This window comes from Mytilus edulis, chromosome 12 (genome assembly GCF_963676685.1).
Source record: "Mytilus edulis chromosome 12, xbMytEdul2.2, whole genome shotgun sequence".
NCBI classification, from domain to species: Eukaryota; Metazoa; Mollusca; class Bivalvia; order Mytilida; family Mytilidae; genus Mytilus; species Mytilus edulis.
This window is the reverse complement of record NC_092355.1, coordinates 78,225,126-78,243,481: the sequence shown is the minus strand read 5'-3', so window position 1 is coordinate 78,243,481 and position 18,356 is coordinate 78,225,126. Positions and strand designations below refer to the sequence as shown.

The following is an 18,356-nucleotide window of genomic DNA, read 5'->3' as shown; positions in this document are numbered from 1 at the left end:
AGCACTCGCATCCGCAAAGTGGAAAGGGATTAATATAAGTTGCAAAACTTGTTTCCCAATCCACTATAAATAAATATGTTTAAACTAAAACTAAACACAGGAAGTGGCTGTATGGCAGATGTGAAAACAGGCAGTGGCTGTATGACATATGTGAAAACAGGAAGTGGCTGTATGACAGATGTGAAAACAGGAAGAAGCTGTATGGCAGATGTGAAAACAGGAACTGGGTGTATGACAGATGTGAAAACAGGAAGTGGCTGTATGGCAGATGTGAAAACGGGAAGTGGCTGTATGACATATGTGAAAACAGGAAGTGGCTGTATGACAGATGTGAAAACAGGAAGTGGCTGTATGGCAGATGTGAAAACAGGAACTGGGTGTATGACAGATGTGGAAACTACTTACTCAGTATTGATTTACCTCATTTTGGAGAAGCAGCAAATATTAATTTTCAAGTCTTTGGTTGAACTGTCCAGGGTTCAAACCTACCACCTCCCACACTAAAGTTGAACACAATACCACAACACCTTGAAGATCAATGAGGCGGTTTTTATGAATTGATTTGTCTTTAAAAACATATATTATACAATACATAATAATAAGATAAATACTTATGTACCTCTGAGGTCAGTCTAATTTATAAGTAAGGTTGTACCATCATCTAAAGCATCTGTGAAAAATAAATATAAATCATATTTACTTGTGTAAGCACGATATATATAAAATAATGAAGTATGACTAAAAAATACTTCATCGTACATGTTATGAATGTTTCTTATAAACATATCAATGTGTGTGTGATGTGTGAACCATCGAAATTCGTATGATATTGTATTAAAACTGATTTTTGAGGTAGGTTTTGTTTTATTTTCTATTCTATTGCATGAATTGCAGGTTTACTGATTTCAGCAAGTCAACATGGTGACTCCTTAGTAACAAAATATCAACTTTGGATTTGACGGAAGCTTACGTAAAAAACATGTAAATAAACTAGAGGCTCTAAAGAGCCTGTGTCGCTCACCTTGGTCTATGTGCATATTAAACAAAGGACACAAATGGATTCATGACAAAATTGTATTTTGGTGATGGTGATGTGTTTGAAGTTCTTACTTTACTGAACATTCTTGCTTCTTACAATTATATCTATAATGAACCTTGCCCATTAGTAACAGAGAAAAATATTTGGTAAAAATTTACATCAATTTACCGAATTAATGAAAATTGTTAAAAATTGACTATAAAGGGCAACAACTCCTTAAGGGGTCAATTGACCATTTAGGTCATGTTGACTTATTTGTAGATCTTACTTTGCTGAACATTATTGCTGTTTACAGTTTATCTCTATCTATAATAGTATTCAAGATTATAACCAAAAACGGCAAAATTTCTTTAAAAATTAACAATTGGAGGGCAGCAAGCCAACAACCTATTGTCCAATTCATCTAAAAATTTAAGGGCAGATAGGTATTGACCTGATAAACATTTTTATCCCATGTCAAATTTCCTCAAAATGCTTTGGTTTTTGAGTTATAAGCCAAAAACTGCATTTTACCCCTATGTTCTATTTTTAGCCGTGGCGGCCATCTTGGTTGGTTGACCGGGTCACGCCACACATTTTTTAAACTTAATACCCCAAAGATGATTGTGGCCAAGTTTGGATTAATTTGGCTCAGTAGTTTCAGAGGAGAAGATTTTTGTAAAAGATTACTTAGATTTATGAAAAATGGTTAAAAATTGACTATAAAGGGCAATAACTCCTAAAGGGGTCAACTGACCATTTCGGTCATGTTGACTTATTTGTAAATCTAACTTTGCTGAACATTATTACTGTTTACAGTTTATCTCTATCTATAATAATATTCAAGATAATAACCAAAAACAGCAAAATTTCCTCAAAATTACCAATTCAGGGGCAGCAACCCAACAACAGGTTAACCGATTCATCTGAAAATTTCAGGGCAGATAGATCTTGACCTGATAAACATTTTTACCCCATATCAGATTTCCTCTAAATGCTTTGGTTTTTGAGTTATAAGCCAAAAACTGCATTTTACCCCTATGTTCTATTTTTAGCCGTGGCGGCCATCTTGGTTGGATGACCGGGTCACGCCACACATTTTTTAAACAAGATACCCCAATGATGATTGTGGCCAAGTTTGGTTTGATTTGGGCCAGTAGTTTCAGAGGAGAAGATTTTTGTAAAAGCTAACGCCGGACGACGGACGACGGACGCCGGACGCCAAGTGATGAGAAAAGCTCACTTGGCCCTTTGGGCCAGGTGAGCTAAAAATGGCAAATGTTGGGTTTGAGAATTGAAAGAATTAAAAAGATTTTTTCAAGTGGTTATTCACGAAATAATTCATGCAAGCTACAGATTTATTAGAATGTTTGAGCTTTATCAAACAGGGAGTAAAAAAGAACAGCCCCACACACAGCATTGCCAACCTCGCTTCAGTTTTTTATCACCATATTTGTCATATTAGAATCGAAATAATTCATGGAAGCCATAGATTGTTTGAAATTTACACATGGCCTGGAGCGTGATATTCTTCAATTTTACCCCTCGCCAAGGCTCTGACTAAAATTCGAATATCACGGCCCAGGCCATGTGTAAATTTTAAACAATCTTTGGCTTCCATGAATTATTTCTTAGTTATTTCATTAACATGAATAATCCTAAATTTTAAGGCCAGATACATTAAAATGTAGACCTGTGAAGTCATATGAGGTTATTTTCTATTTGTTGACTATATATTGACCTGTACATATCTCCTATATATTGACCTGTACATATCTCCTATATATTGACCTGTACATATCTCCTATAAATTGAACTTTGCACATCTACTATATTTTGACCTGTACATATCTCCTATATATTGACCGGTACACATCTCCTATATATTGACCTGTACACATCTCCTATATATTGACCTGTATATATCTCCTATAAATTGACCGGTACACATCTCCTATATATTGACCTGTACACATCTCCTATATATTGACCTGTACACATCTCCTATATATTGACTTGTACACATCTCCTATATATTGACGTGTCCATATCTCCTATATATTGACCTGTACATATGTCCTATATATTGACCTTTCCTATATATTGACGTGTCCATATCTCCTATATATTGACCTGTACATATCTCCTATATATTGACCTGTACATATCTCCTATATATTGACCTGTACATATCTCCTATATATTGACCTTTCCTATATATTGACGTGTCCATATCTCCTATATATTGACCTGTACATATCTCCTATATATTGACCTGTCCATATCTCCTATATATTGACCTGTACACATCTCCTATATATTGACTTGTACACATCTCCTATATATTGACTTGTACACATCTCCTATATATTGACATGTACATATCTCCTATATATTGACCTGTCCATATCTCCTATATATTGACCTGTACACATCTCCTATATATTGACTTGTACACATCTCCTATATATTGACTTGTACACATCTCCTATATATTGACATGTACACATCTCCTACATATTGACATGTACATATCTCCTATATATTGACCTTTACACATCTCCAGTACATCTGTCATAGATTCAGTACCAGAATCTATGACAAACGAGATGATTTTAATTTTGAAATTATAAATTTCCCTCACCTTAGTAGCAATATATCGGCATAAAGGGACAACCCGTGGTAAAATCTAGATATATTCGAGCCCCCATGAATTATTTCGATTCTAATAGGACATATACGGCAATTCTTTTTGGATAGAAGCGCTCTAGGTGAAGGCAAATATTTGCAATTCCCTTAAATTAACGCACTTTCAGATTGGCGTTAAAGAACGGAGCATACAGAAAAAGTGACATGCTCAAACTATTTACAGTAACGTATTTAGATAGATTTGGATGAATTTTTATAATTATTTACTTATATGTCTTTAATGCATAAAACTAGAGGCTCTAAAGAGCCTGTGTCGCTCACCTTGGTCTATGTGAATATTAAACAAAGGAAGCAGATGGATTCATGACAAAATAATGTTTTGGTGATGGTGATGTGTTTGTACATCTTACTTTACTGAACATTCTTGCTGCTTACAATTATCACTATCTATAATGAACTTGGCCAAATAGCTTCTGTTGAAAATGTTACCGGTAGTAAAAATTTACAAATTTTATGAAAATTGTTAAAAATTGACTATAAAGGACAATTACTCCTTAGGGGGTCAATAATTTATTCTTACATACTTTTGATTTTTTAACCCTGTATGCTTACATTGCCTATGTACTAGTATATTTTAAAATTGTTTGTATGCACATTGAACAACAAATGTATGTGACGTATAAAAAAAGTTCTGACGTCAGACACTCAAATCAATCAATGTGTTCGTAGATAGTAGATGTTTTTGTGTTCTGTTAAATTGTTCCTAATAAAAATTTTATACGATGATGACTGATGTACCCATATTTTGACCTTTTTTTATTAATTGTGACTGTTTATTTAACGCATCATGTAAATATAACGGAATTTGATGAGACTGTTATTAAAGTGAGAGGGTTAGCGCTATAGAACCAGGTTTAATCCACCATTTTCTACATTTGAAAATGCCTGTACCAAGTTAGGAATATGACAGTTCTTGTCCATTCGTTTTTGATGCGTTTTGCTATTTGATTTTGCCATGTGATTATGGACTTTCCGAATTGATTTTCCTCTGAGTTCAGTATTTTTGTGATTTTTCTTTCTCCTATATATTGACCTGTACATATCTCCGATATATTGACCTTTCCTAGATATTGACCTTAACACATCTCCTATATATAGACCTGTACACATCTCCTATAAATTGACCTGTACACATCTCCTATAAATGGACCCGTACACATCTCCTATATATTGACCTTTATACATCTCCTATATATTGACCTGTACACATCTCCTATATATTGACCTGTACACATCTCCTATATGTTGACCTCTAAACATCTCTTATATATTGACCTTTACACATCTCCATTCTTGCTGTGTTGGCAGAGCTCCAGATAAGCTGCGTAATTGCGTGATCACGCAATACAAATAATAGAAAACCCAATGCAATTGTCCATTGCAGGGTTCAATAACCCAATTAATTCAAAGGAAAACCCAATTATATGCCAAAACCATGAGTTCTCAACCCTTTTGTTTGCTACCGTTTGCGTTATTTACCCTTATCTGTTTTCACTTGTTGCGTAAATCTATTTTTATTGTTATAATTGGAAATGTCCTTTCATTCTAAAAATAGTTCCCTGCATCAAGTAGCTGAAATGGGTCCCTGTTGGAATTTTCCCTTGCTCAAAAGGTACATGTGTTTTTGAAATCATTTCGATCTTCTCGGCGTTTATCCAATTAGCGTATGTCATGTTGTCATATTTTTGCATGAACCCCCTGAGGGGTTCATGCTTATATATTGGTGAGTTTTGGATTGTGTCTATGGGCCACTCGATATCTCTCAGCCGGAAGTCAGAATAAGTTTCTCGGAACGTCTCGAAATTTTTCGGTCATTTATACAGATCTAAACAGGTTGTTATCTACGTCTTTTATATGGTCCCTTGATGGCCCTTGACGAAGCAATTATATTTGTTTTAAAACGACCACTGTATACTGTGTGTATATCTGGGTCAATTATAACGTTGTCTCGAAAATATGTAAACTAATTATGTTTGAAGATTTAACCACGGGATACTGACAGTGCATTTCATCATAGTCTTACGTGGAGAACATTCTGGTTATACTATTTATATTAGATCAGAAAACAGAAAGATGATATTCTAATCAAACTTATTTAATTCAATCGGAATGAAAGAAATATCTACCAAATTAATATACTGTATTTATGTTTCTGAAGAAACTAACAATGATTGAAATCAGAATATTTTCAGAGCTACAATTAAGGAATAAATATTTTATATGACTAGATACTCGGCTTTGATATTTTTAAATATTTATTTGTAAAGGAAACATACAAATAAGATTTAAATAAATTCTTGAATCCTACAAAAAAAATGTTTACAAACAATAATTATTATATTTCTACGTTTATTATTTCATCCCGTTTTAGTATTTAATAGGTTTTATTAGTATTTTTTTTTTTGTATTGTAATATATCCATAAAACGAAAAGTAAGATGAATTTATTAAATATTTAAATTTTAAACGGTCGTAAATAAAAATACTTGTGTATTCTCAATAATAGATTACATAAAGCATTATTTCAAATCTTTGCAGCTCACAACAACCGTAAAAAATAATTTACAATAATCACAACAAAATTTAATTACAACCATAATGTTGATTATTTTATACTGTTTTAGTATGGATTAAGTAGTCTTTGCTTATATTTTGTATAGTAATATATTCACATATATAGTGGAATGTTATGATTTAGATTCATTCGATAAATACAATGTCCATCCGCAAATATTTGACGTTCGTGTTTATTGATATTATATAGTATATATCTAAAAAAAAAAATTGGAAAAGATTACTAACAGGAACGTTAGTTTATTGTAAAATTGTGATTCAATTTTTCAAAGTTTAACATTATAGCATCTACATATTTTTACTATGGTACGGTTTTAAAAAATGTGTTCATTGTGTTGAACAACTAGTCTACACGTCTTGATTCTTTCCCTTTATAGATCACATGTCAAAGGCCAATGTCAATGAATCCGAAGTCAAAACATTCAATGTAGGCCGTTTTACATTCGAATTCAACTATGTTTCTCACTTTAAATATTCATTTTGAGCTCAAAAACGAACTTCAAAATTTGATATCGGACAAAATTGGGTTTTTTGGAGGGGTGGGCTTACCTTCAAGGTCTGAATCACGGAGTTCAGAGGACCGAAACCTTGACAAATACCGTTAACCTAAAGGCACATAACGACTGGTCGTGTCTATTATCAAAATACGCCGAGGAAATGACTACTTCCGGTTGCAAGTCCAGTTAAAGTTCAAAATTGGAAAAATTCCGAAATTTGGTGAATTTTGGTGCAAATGACCTTCTTTACACTGATGAACCCAGATCAGTTTCACTCCGACCTAACAACTGTTGTGATAAAAGTGTTCACTGGTGTACACGCTACATGTAAACTACAGATGGATGCATCTATTAGCATCTCTCGGACTTACAGGTCGAGAAAAAGAACGAAAAAAGGTCAAAATTGACGCTTTTTGTGCCCGAGGACCAACTTTGGGGCAAATTCCCGCCAAAAAAATTCCGCCTCCTCACCCCGACCACCCCACCCCGTGATCACCTATTTTAGATTTATTGTAATCAGTATGCATCAGCATCAGGCTACAGCTCATTTGCATATCATTTGCATATTCTTGCAAATACTCGAAATTTAGACAATTTCTGAAAACAACTCAGCATGGTAAGGGTTAAGATATGTGATAACGCAAATGCGTATTCTTTTCCTTAGTATCAGTGAGATGCTTTCTATTTACTATTTCGTGCGCTAAACTTGCATGCAATACTATTAAGTTCGCTCGTGAAAGCTTATTTTCGTTTTTGTTATCTAAATTCAGAACACGGCAGAAAGAGTTTTACATGTGACTTCCAAGCACGGTCATCATAACTAACGATATTCTGACCTCGAGATGTTTCTCTTTTGTTTCTTTTTTGAGTCACTGTCCTATTATAAACTTTGACATTTTCGAAACGTTAAGGATTGTCTACCCAAAGAATAGATTCCTTAACTTTGCAATGTATTTAGCCTTCTAACTTTTTTCATTAGAGCGTCACTGATGCTTTTTTTGCAGACTTAACTCGTGTCTGGTGTACATCATTTTAATTCTGGTATATTTTTATAACTACATACCTTTTTATATAAATTGGTTATTTTGAAAGTGTATACAGGTAGTCATAAACTTCTGAACTAAGAAATTCTTCAGCAAAACTAAGTTTCCCTGTATAATGTTTGAATTGATTTTAAAAGTAAAATCAGGAAATCCTTAAAATTTGAGATGTTTTATGAGACCAAAATAAGTCTCTTCACAAGAGGTCCCAATCAATTGCATGTCACAGGTTTCACCGCATAAAACATCTACCATGAGTAAAGACAGCTTCAAATACGAGCTGGTCATAAAGGCATTCATGTAGGAAACAAAATATAAAGATATGATATATAAAATAAATGCATCCAGAATTCCAGGTTATAAAGCAAAATTTATACTGTGATAGGTTTGTGCAATTTGCATAAGTCATCCGGTTAGGAGAAATGACAATTTGCCGAATGCTTATAATTGGGAAAATTATGCACATTCCCAGGTAATAAATAAAATAATTGAGCTTCAAAATGACTATTCAAATCGGCCCATTCAAATAAAAGCTGTAAACATATACTTTCAACTAGCATCTTCTATTTACAGTCAGTTATTTCAATACAAAAGCAAACACAAATTCAGCAACGATCTTTTGGTGACACGGTAGTCAGCGGTCGTAGGTTCATGTATTGCTTTTCTTTTTTTAAAGAAAGCAACTTGTTTTTGAATTGCTCGAGATTTATCATAACATACATCGAATTAAAACGAAAGTGAATGTCGGATAAAAATATTGATTAGAAACATGTTTTCAGCTTCTTTTGAATAACAGTGAGGGAAAGATATGATGATAACAACACTAAGCCAGTATTTTTAGGAAGCGTCCGTCGAACGCATGGGCGTGTTTGCGTACCTTAACGAGACATTGCTAATAAACACGGGACTTCGTCAAAAACTGAATCAGTTGCCGTCAGAAAATGTGAAAGGCCAAATGATATCAAATATGAAATGATATGTAATTGGAAACCAAAAGTTCTAATAAGGGATAACTTAACCCAGATTTATGTAAATTGAATAAAACAAAAACATTCAAGTATAATTAGAGTTTAAATTAATATACTATATTTTTTCGTTTTACGGTTAATGAGTGAATACACACACAGACTTTCCTCTCAGAATTTTTATATAAAGGTATATAAGAGAAAAAAAGATCTGAGACGAGTGCCTTGGAATACACATGTCCGTTATTTACAGTTTTCACAAGTTGTGAGAAAATACAAAACTGGCAGAAAGTTTGAAACGGGACACAAATTAAACCTACAATTGCTCGTCAGTGAATTAAGAAAATAAAACAGCTATAGCACATATTATTCAAAGAAAGAAACATATTTAAAATGGAAAAAATTCCGGGGTTGATATTGCCTAAATATTTAATAGTGTGTTGATGAAAAAACCCAATACATTAAGGAGCTTGGTGGTGAAAACCCCAATCTGTATTAACTTGAGGGGTGAATTGGAATTGATAATGCAATTAAAAATCTGTATCACCCAATTACACAAGAAAATGGTGGGTAAAAACCCCAATTTGTGAATTCTTATCTGGAGCTCTGGTGTTGGGTTGCTGTCTCATTGACATTTATCTCACTTTATTTTTCTTTAGCACAAGTTCAATACTTAAGTTCAGCTAATCTACTTTGAAGTCAAATAACATTGTTATGATGTCATGTGTCTTGTTTACTATAAAAACATTGGAGTTATGGTATTTTGAATGTAAAAACTATATGTGGATTATCTCCCCTTATAGAGTTTGAATATTTTACATTGGAAATTAATTTTCAATAGTAAATGATCCTATATCATGTATATATTTCACATATAATGTACACTTACCTATAATAACAACTTGACTGGACAAGGATCACATTGACTGGTCAGAGATCTAATAAATACAAATAATAGAAGTTTAAAATAAAAACATGACTAAGAAAGAAAAAAGACAAACAACAGTACACAAAACACAAAATTAACAAGAATGTGTCCATAGTACACAGATGCCCCACTCACACTATCATTTTCTGTGTTTAGTGGACCGTAAATATGGGATAAAAACTCTAATTTTGCATTTAAATTAGAAAGATCACAGGGAACATGTATACTAAGTTACAAGTTGATATAAGACTTCAACTTCATCAAAAACTACCTTGACCAAACACTTTTAACCTGAAATTTGCACTATCATTTTCTATGTTCAGTGATCCGTGAAATTGGGGTCAAAATTCTAATTTGGCATTAAAATTAGAAAGTTCATATCATAGAGCACATGTGAACTAAGTTTCAAGTTGATTGGACTTCAACTTCATTAAAAACTACCTTGATCAAAAACTTTAACCTGAACGGACGGACTGAAGGATAGACGGAAGGATGCACAGACCAGAAAACATAATGCCCCTCTACTGTCGTAGGTGGGGCATAACAATTAAAGACTTGGCAACAGGGAATCCATCAAAAGTTGAGGGCTGTATAGGAGCTCCACATGTGACACTTATGTTGCTCAATAATAAGTACAAAGTTTACATTGGTTGAATACAATGTTGGCCTCTTTCATTGATTGACATTAACATCTAATCTTTCATTCCTACACCACAAGTGACTCGTTAAAAACTCTTATTATTTAAGCAACTCACAATGTAATGAGTGCAATGTTTTGTTTAGTTTGGACTCCCAAATGCAATTAATTTTGTAATTATGTCATGTTATTTTTTGTTTCCAATTTATTTAACAAGTAGATGAGTGCAAAATGTTAATCTTGTTTAAAAAGAATTAAAATCAAAGTGAAGAAAATCACTCATGGAAAGATTGGAAGAGTAGCTTGAATAATTTCAAATCACATTTAGATATGGTGCGGACAAAATCTATTTCTGAATTTCATTTGATAAAATAAATAACCAAACATTCCAAAACAATTTGACTATAATGTTCACTTACCATTTCTAAGTAATACATTGACTGGACTTGAATCAAATAAAAATGGACAGTAGATCTTTAAACTGAAAATATAAAATAGCTCAAATTCAGTTTCAGATAAATATCAGTTGAATCATTTCTGAACATGTATATACTTGTTTAGCTTGTGACAAGTAACTTGTCGTGTAGATTGCGTTGTTAACTTTTTTTTCCTACTTATAAAAACAACTTTATAAAAGAAATAATTGTAACAGGATGCTGTTACGAAGTCTCCCAAACAAAGTGCTCAAAATTAGTCATTCCCACGGTCGCCTGACATTATGCAAAGTCCAATACAAATTTGTCTGGTCTAGTAAAGTGATATGTGCAAGTGACGTCTAGGTATTACACCTGTATGTCATTCAAATCTTCTTGAAATCATGTACAGCAATATTCATGATTCAGGGGTGGGGATCTAGACAGTTTACAAGTTCTCAAACAGGCAGGAGATAGGGGTAAGAGTGACCCTAGGGGACTAGCCTTTTATTTCATCGGATTTGTTTTATTATCCAATACACGAATATATATGGTTAAGGGTAGGGGATCACAACCATATACAAATTTTCAAAAAGAAGGCGGTGGGGTCACCTCTGTGGACTTCTTCTATATTTCATTTGATTTATTGTATTGTCCCATACAAAAATATATATGGTTAAAGGGTGGAGATCTCAACCGTTTACCAGTTCTCAAACAACAAGGGGGTGTGAGTGACACCTGGGGACTGGCCTTCTATTTTATTTGATTTGTTTTATTGTCCAGTACAATGATATATATGGTTAAGGGTAGGGGATCTTGACCATTTCCAAGTTCTCAAACAAGAGGGGTGGGGTGGGGCTGACCCAAAGGGACTCCCATTTTATTTTATTTGATTTGTTTTGTTGCCCCATACAAAAAAATATATGGTTTAGAGGTGGGGATCTTGACCGTTTCCAAGTTCTCATACATGAGGGGGTGGAGCTGACCTGACTCCTACTTTATTTCATTTGATTTGTTTTGTTGCCATAAACAAAAATAAATATGGTTTAGGGGTGGGGATCTCGATTGTTTACAAGTTTTCAAAAAGAAATGGGTTGGGTGACTGACCCCTCTGGAGTTCCTATTTCATTTCATTTATTTCATTGTCCCATACAAAAATATATAGGGTTAATGGGAGGGGATCTCAACTGTTAACAAGTTCTCGAACAACAAGGGGGTGGGAGTGACCCCAGGGGACTCGCCTTTTATTTCATTTGATTTGTTTTATTGTACTGAATAAAAATATATATGGTTTATAGGTGGGGATCTCAATGGTTAACAAGTTCACAAACAACAAGGGGTGGGATTGACCCCAGGGGACTCACCTTATTTCATTTGATTTGTTTTATTGTACCATATACAATGTAAACATATATATGGTTTAGGGGTGGGGATCTTGACTGTTTTTAAGTTCTCAAACATAAGGGGTTGGGTGGGGTGAACCCATGGACTCAACCTAAATTTAATTTGATTTGTTTTCTGGTCCTGTGATCATTACTGAAAACCATGTGTGTTTGTCACTTACTGTTTTCAAGTTATAGTCATTTGAAAATTTTAAAAAAAATCCCATAGGATTCTATAGACATAGTAAATTCATCCCTTCTGTTGGCCCCTCAAAATACGCCTAAATAGATCACAAGAAGAAAAATAATAAGAACTGAGCAAAAACTTTGTTCAGGAGTCTTAATAGCAAAAAGTATAATTACGAATTTTGTTATAGTCTCGATTTTCTAATGCCGAATATGAAAAAGGCTGAGTTTGTTGTGGGCCCAGATGAGATGATTTATCATGATACTCTTTAATTTTTAGGACTTCTTTGCTTTAATAGAATTTTTAATTGTCTGTCCTTTGCAGATGTCTTTACTAATCATTTAAGTAATTTCATGGCCAATTAAAATCTCATTTGTCTGTTATCTTAAGAGCACTGCTCATTTACAAGCCCCCAAGGGGCAATTTTTGAAGGCCTTGCCCTTTGGGCAATCAGTTTCTTTGTTGAATCAATGAGACGAAACATTGAAAGTTAAACAAAAATTATGAGCTAACCTGAGAATAATTGTTAAAGTCATGTTTTTACATCTCAAAACTGGAGAATTGTTGTGGGATTAGGAAAAAAAATACTTTTACAAGTAAATTTTTGAGAAAATTAAGTGTAGATTATTCAAACATTATTATTAACTTATATAAGTATATATTATTTACTTTTACTTGTACAAAAAAAAATGTTGTACAAGTATTACCTTTGACTGACTGTAACTTTCAGATTAAGAACAGCAATAAGAGCACTGTTCCTTTGCTATTCGTGTGTGATTTTTTGCTGTGCATGTACTGATTTTGTGTCATAAATGGATACCACATGTCATTTGTTTTTCTTTTATAGTATTCATTGCTCATGTTGTTGTTCAATGGCAGCTTCAGTACATCCAGTATGTGCTTTTGGTGCATGTTTTACAAATTTTTGGTCAGGTGGAACAATTAAAGACAGCCATCACAAACAAGTGATGCTGCAGTTAAATTCATATAATTGAATACTTTTCTTCTAAACATGGAACCATTGAACTATGTTCTTAACCTTTGGCATAACTAAACTGTTATCTTGAAGAACATATATTAAAACAATAAATACTTTAAAAAAAACTATTTGACCAATATTATAATATTATTTGTTGTTGAATAAAAATAATAAAAATACTAATAAAAACAATAATAACTAAATAACTATTGTCATTTTTATCGAGAATATATCGGACAATTCAGCAAAAAAAATAAAAATCAGCGGTACCACGATTTCCTGAGAAATACGAGAAAAACGTAATATTTCGAAAACAAGATGATATATCCCGAGAAAAACATTTTTTATGGTGTAATGTTACTTTTTATAGTGGTTTACTACTTTTGACAATATGAAAGAATACTACTTAGAGATATTACTCGTTTTTATTCAAATCGAATTTTTGAAATGAAATTGCATTTTTATTGAATCCGCTGGTTTTCGGAAATACTCTCTTTATTACTATATCGCTTTGAAAAGACAAACAGGTTTCCTATTGGGAACAGTCTTCCTTAATATCGCGGGGGAAAGGGTACAAATGGGATTTACTTCAATTTTTTTTACAGTCGCCAGCTGGGCGATCAGGATGATAAAATATATTCGCCCAGCTGAAAATCTGGTCGCCATGGGCGACTGGGCAAGCGTTAAGTTTATTCCTATCAAAATAGTCTCACCATTGACAATAACACCAATGATTTTATAAGGTGTATTTTAAGATTCAGTTACGAAATAAGTGCTCCATTCCCCTATTCTATATGTTTTTACTGGTGCATGTTTCTATAATCAATATGTTTCATTATTCAAAGTTAAGGAAATGTTTTCAAAAAATGATTTTTATAAAGGGTACACCATGGACACTATTTCCAATGTTTATTATACAGAAAGATGTTGACATTTAGGGAACAAATAATAGAGAATGCACATGTATAAAAATTTTAAGGAAAAAAAAAGATGGCAAATTTTGTATATATCTTATTTTGGACTTTAAATAATTGTATGGTTTGTTTGATATTATCACAATTAGATCATAATACAAATGTACCAGATCACAAATAAATTGCCGAAATCCTACAACACAAAATCCTCAGTGAGCCAACAGTACTACATTACTTTACTTTCAAGTCGAGTTATCTACCTTACAATATATAACGTCCGCCATATTGTTTTCAACAAGAAATTTGCATACAAGACATAAAAAATGATTTTCTGAAGATTCTGTGTACTTTTATTAATTATGAACGCCATAACCCTTAATCATTGTATGCTGTAACACTAATTGAAGCAAAAAAACACCTAAAACACCATTAAAATTTCTTTTCTCAGGATATATCATCTTGTTTTCGGGATGTTACGTTTTCTCGTATTTCGCGGGAAATCGTGGTACCCAAAAATCAGAATCAAGTTGGTTTGAATTTTAATATCTAACATAACAATAACACAACCTAAGTATTGTTACATTTGTAATTAATCACTTACTAACCAAGCCTAGCATTACGAGAGTTAATGTCCGACGTAACAATAGCTATACAGTATTATATGTCACTTGGTTTCAAGGTAATTGTAGCCAGTGCCATTGATACCCTGTACAATTTGTGAACTGTCTCTGTACAGACCGTCACGTGAAAGACCCTATTGGGTAGTCAAACATACCCTTATCTTGAAAACAAATACAAGCACTGTTAAACTCAAGGTTCTGTTTGAATTGTGACTGTTAAAGTTGAGTTTGCAAGTCCAAAGTCCATTTCCCCCCCTTTGGGAATTCCTGGCTACGGGCCTGAGTCAAAGATATACTAGTTAAAACTTAGAGGCAGATTTGGGAGGAGGGCATGGGGTCCATACTCCCCCCTTTTTGTGGGAAAAACTTGGTTAGTTAGGGAATCACTGGAGCATGACTGGAAGTCGGCCCCCTCTTATGCAGTCAGTGGATTCACCACTGCTTGTAAAGTAAAACTATGACTATTTAGTATTACATGTGTATATTCAAGGATTTGTATAGTCTACTATACAAGTCCTTGGTATATTTTTACTGTTGTTTGGGCCAGAGACATATATACATGTATATATGTCTCTGTTTGGGCGAACGGTCCCGATACCAACTAGGACCACCACTGCACCAGCTGGGACCAGAATTTCAACTTGCACGTCTTATTCTAACACATCTCTGTGTGTATACACAACATATTTGATATATCTTTGAGTATGTTTGACAAAAACGTCTATTCTTACCATTTCTTTCACAATCGTTTCAGGAAACAAACTTTGACAGGCGGCGGGAAACTATCTACTATGCATAATATACAACTCGTTTCAGGACTTGTTTCCGGAAAATTTTCTGATAGGATTTTTTTCAGTTTAAAGTTTTGCTGTCTAGAGAACAACAATCGCAGATTCCTATATAGCGTAAAGGTCTGTTTCCGCTCGTCGGTAGTAGATAGATTCCGTTTTCTGAAATAAAGCCGACCCCTCGTTTGAAAAATCCTGGACTCGCCCCGACTGCTCCATAGTCTTATATGGTAAACAAAAATGCTGTAAACAATTTCGTAATGGGATTTCGTAATGAGATTAAATGACCTTGAATTGTCCAATGTACTAGTACTAAATGTGATCATGTAAACAGTTTTCTTGAAAGAAAACAAAAAATGTTGCGTTCCAAAACATTATTCGATTTGCAGTATGAAGATCACATAGAAAAAATGACGAAAAAATCTGACATTTGGTCGTCAATCGGCAATACTGATACAAATAAATATTAGTGACCGCTGTCGACAAAAAACTAGCAATTGATATTAATATAAATCATAAACAAACGTTGTTTGTAGAAAATTTATGAGGGGGGATAGGAGGGGTCCTGATCCCGAAATCACGAGCTTAAAACACGAAATCCCGAAATCCCGAATTTAAATAAAGTAAATCCCGACGTCCCCAAATCCGAAAAAAAGAATTCCCGGATCCCGAAAGGGTCAATCCCGAAATCCCGAAATTAAAAAACACCCGATCCCGGAGTCCCGATAAAGGTCCTATCCCCCCTCATTTATGGAAGTACAACACAGAAAAACACAAAAAATAGTTACAATTAAAAGAAAACAAAAAATAAGGGATTTTGAAATAAGGAGGAGGGCAAAAAAAATGTCCTGTCTATAAGTTCAATGACACTCCGGAAGGCGCCTGCTACTACAAATAGTACTCTAGATAGATGCTAATTTTCCGTCTTTACTACGCATACTATGTCATGTCAATGTTGTTTACTTTTTTAAATAATTTTTTTAATGAACAATGTTTAACTATACCTAAAAAAAAAGACGAATGATTTGTGCCTAAATTGTTGTTTTAGTGTAGATGGAAATAAATCAATAAAAGAGAGGCGAAAGATACCAGAGGGACATTCAAACTCATATATATATATAAGCCAAAAACAAACTGACAACGCCATGGCTAAAAAAGAAAAGACCAACAAACAAATAATAACTTACATAAAAACAAAATAGAAAACTAAAGACTGAGCAACCCCATAAAAAACTGAGGTTGATCTCATGTGCCCTGGAAGGATTAACAGATCCTACTCCACATTTGGCATCCGTCATGTAGCTCATGTTAGTACACATCTGGTAATAAGTCTAATTCGGTAGGTCACATTCAGAAAAATAATTTATATCTAGGCAACATGACTGGATCCTTCAAATGTTATAATCAATGGTACGTTTGCGTGTCCAATGAATAAGGAAGTTATGTTTAATTCTTGTTAGGTGGTCCTTTAAATAGGTTTAACTTTGACAGTAATGTACGCTACCTTTTGAAAGAGTACTGATACCTAGGTTCGTTACGCAACGGTTCGTGTGAGCCTTTTGTATGACTGGTTCGACCCAAAGCAAGGGGTCGTGTGAGCCTTTTGTACGATTGGTTCAATCCAAAGTAAGGGTTCGTGTGAGTCTTTTGTACGATTGGTTCGACCCAAAGCAAGGGTTTGTGTGAGCCTTTTGTACGATTAGTTCGATCCAAAGCAAGGATTCGTGTGAGCCTTTTGTACGATTTGTAAGATCCAAAGCAAGGGTTTATGTGAGCCTTTTGTACGATTGGTTTGATCCAAAGCAAGGGTTCGTGTGAGCCTTTTGTACGATTTGTAAGATCCAAAGCAAGGGTTCATGTAAGCCAATTTTACGATTGGTTTGGTCCAAATCAAGGGTTTGTGTGAGCCTTTTGTACGATTTGTTAGATCCAAAGCAAGGGTTCATGTAAGCCTTTTGTACGATTTGTTCGATCCAAAGCAATTGTTCTTGTGAGCCTTTTGTACGATTTGTAAGATCCAAAGCAAGGGTTCATGTAAGCCAATTTTACGATTGGTTTGGTCCAAATCAAGGGTTTGTGTGAGCCTTTTGTACGATTTGTTAGATCCAAAGCAAGGGTTCATGTAAGCCTTTTGTACGATTTGTTCGATCCAAAGCAATTGTTCTTGTGAGCCTTTTGTACGATTTGTTAGATTCAAAGCAAGTGCTAATTTGCTACGACATCTTAATTCCTGTCTGTCAGGTCAAAGAGTATAAGTAAAATATGGATAGTTTTTGTTTGAACTTTTCAATCGAAATAACAAAAAAGAAATACAAATATGCAGGTTTTCGTACATGAACTTAATTTGCTTGCTTTTTATGTGGAGTGGAACTGATAATTAGTCATCAAAGGCCAAATAAATTAAACGTTTATATCAAACTTATAGCTCTGGTTTTATAAAAGTTGAAACCATTCATATCATATATAAACATATACCATAAACATTATTTTCAGCATTCATATGTATGTAATAGTTGCCGCTGTACTACATTAAGCGCCCATCTATCTATTTGCAGGTGTCGGAATTTTGAAAATTGAAAATTCTTCTCAAATTAAAATTGATATCAGCGATAAACTTAATAAAATTGTTCGCGCTTGTTGCAAAACAACAACACCCCACTTTTAAAGTTAAATGGTTGCTCCCTTATAGACAACGTTTGGACTGGT

The 18,356-nt window shown here is 33.8% G+C and overlaps 1 long non-coding RNA gene across 1 annotated transcript; it reads right to left on the bottom strand.

Moving 5' to 3' along the window:
• Positions 1-235: 235 nt before the first annotated feature.
• LOC139497228 (uncharacterized) lies at positions 236-10,860 on the bottom strand. Its single transcript, XR_011657723.1, has 3 exons — positions 10,787-10,860; positions 9,692-9,740; positions 236-670 (listed from the first exon to the last, which is right to left on the bottom strand). It is a non-coding gene; the product is annotated as an uncharacterized lncRNA (long non-coding RNA).
• Between the last annotated feature and the right edge of the window lie 7,496 nt (positions 10,861-18,356).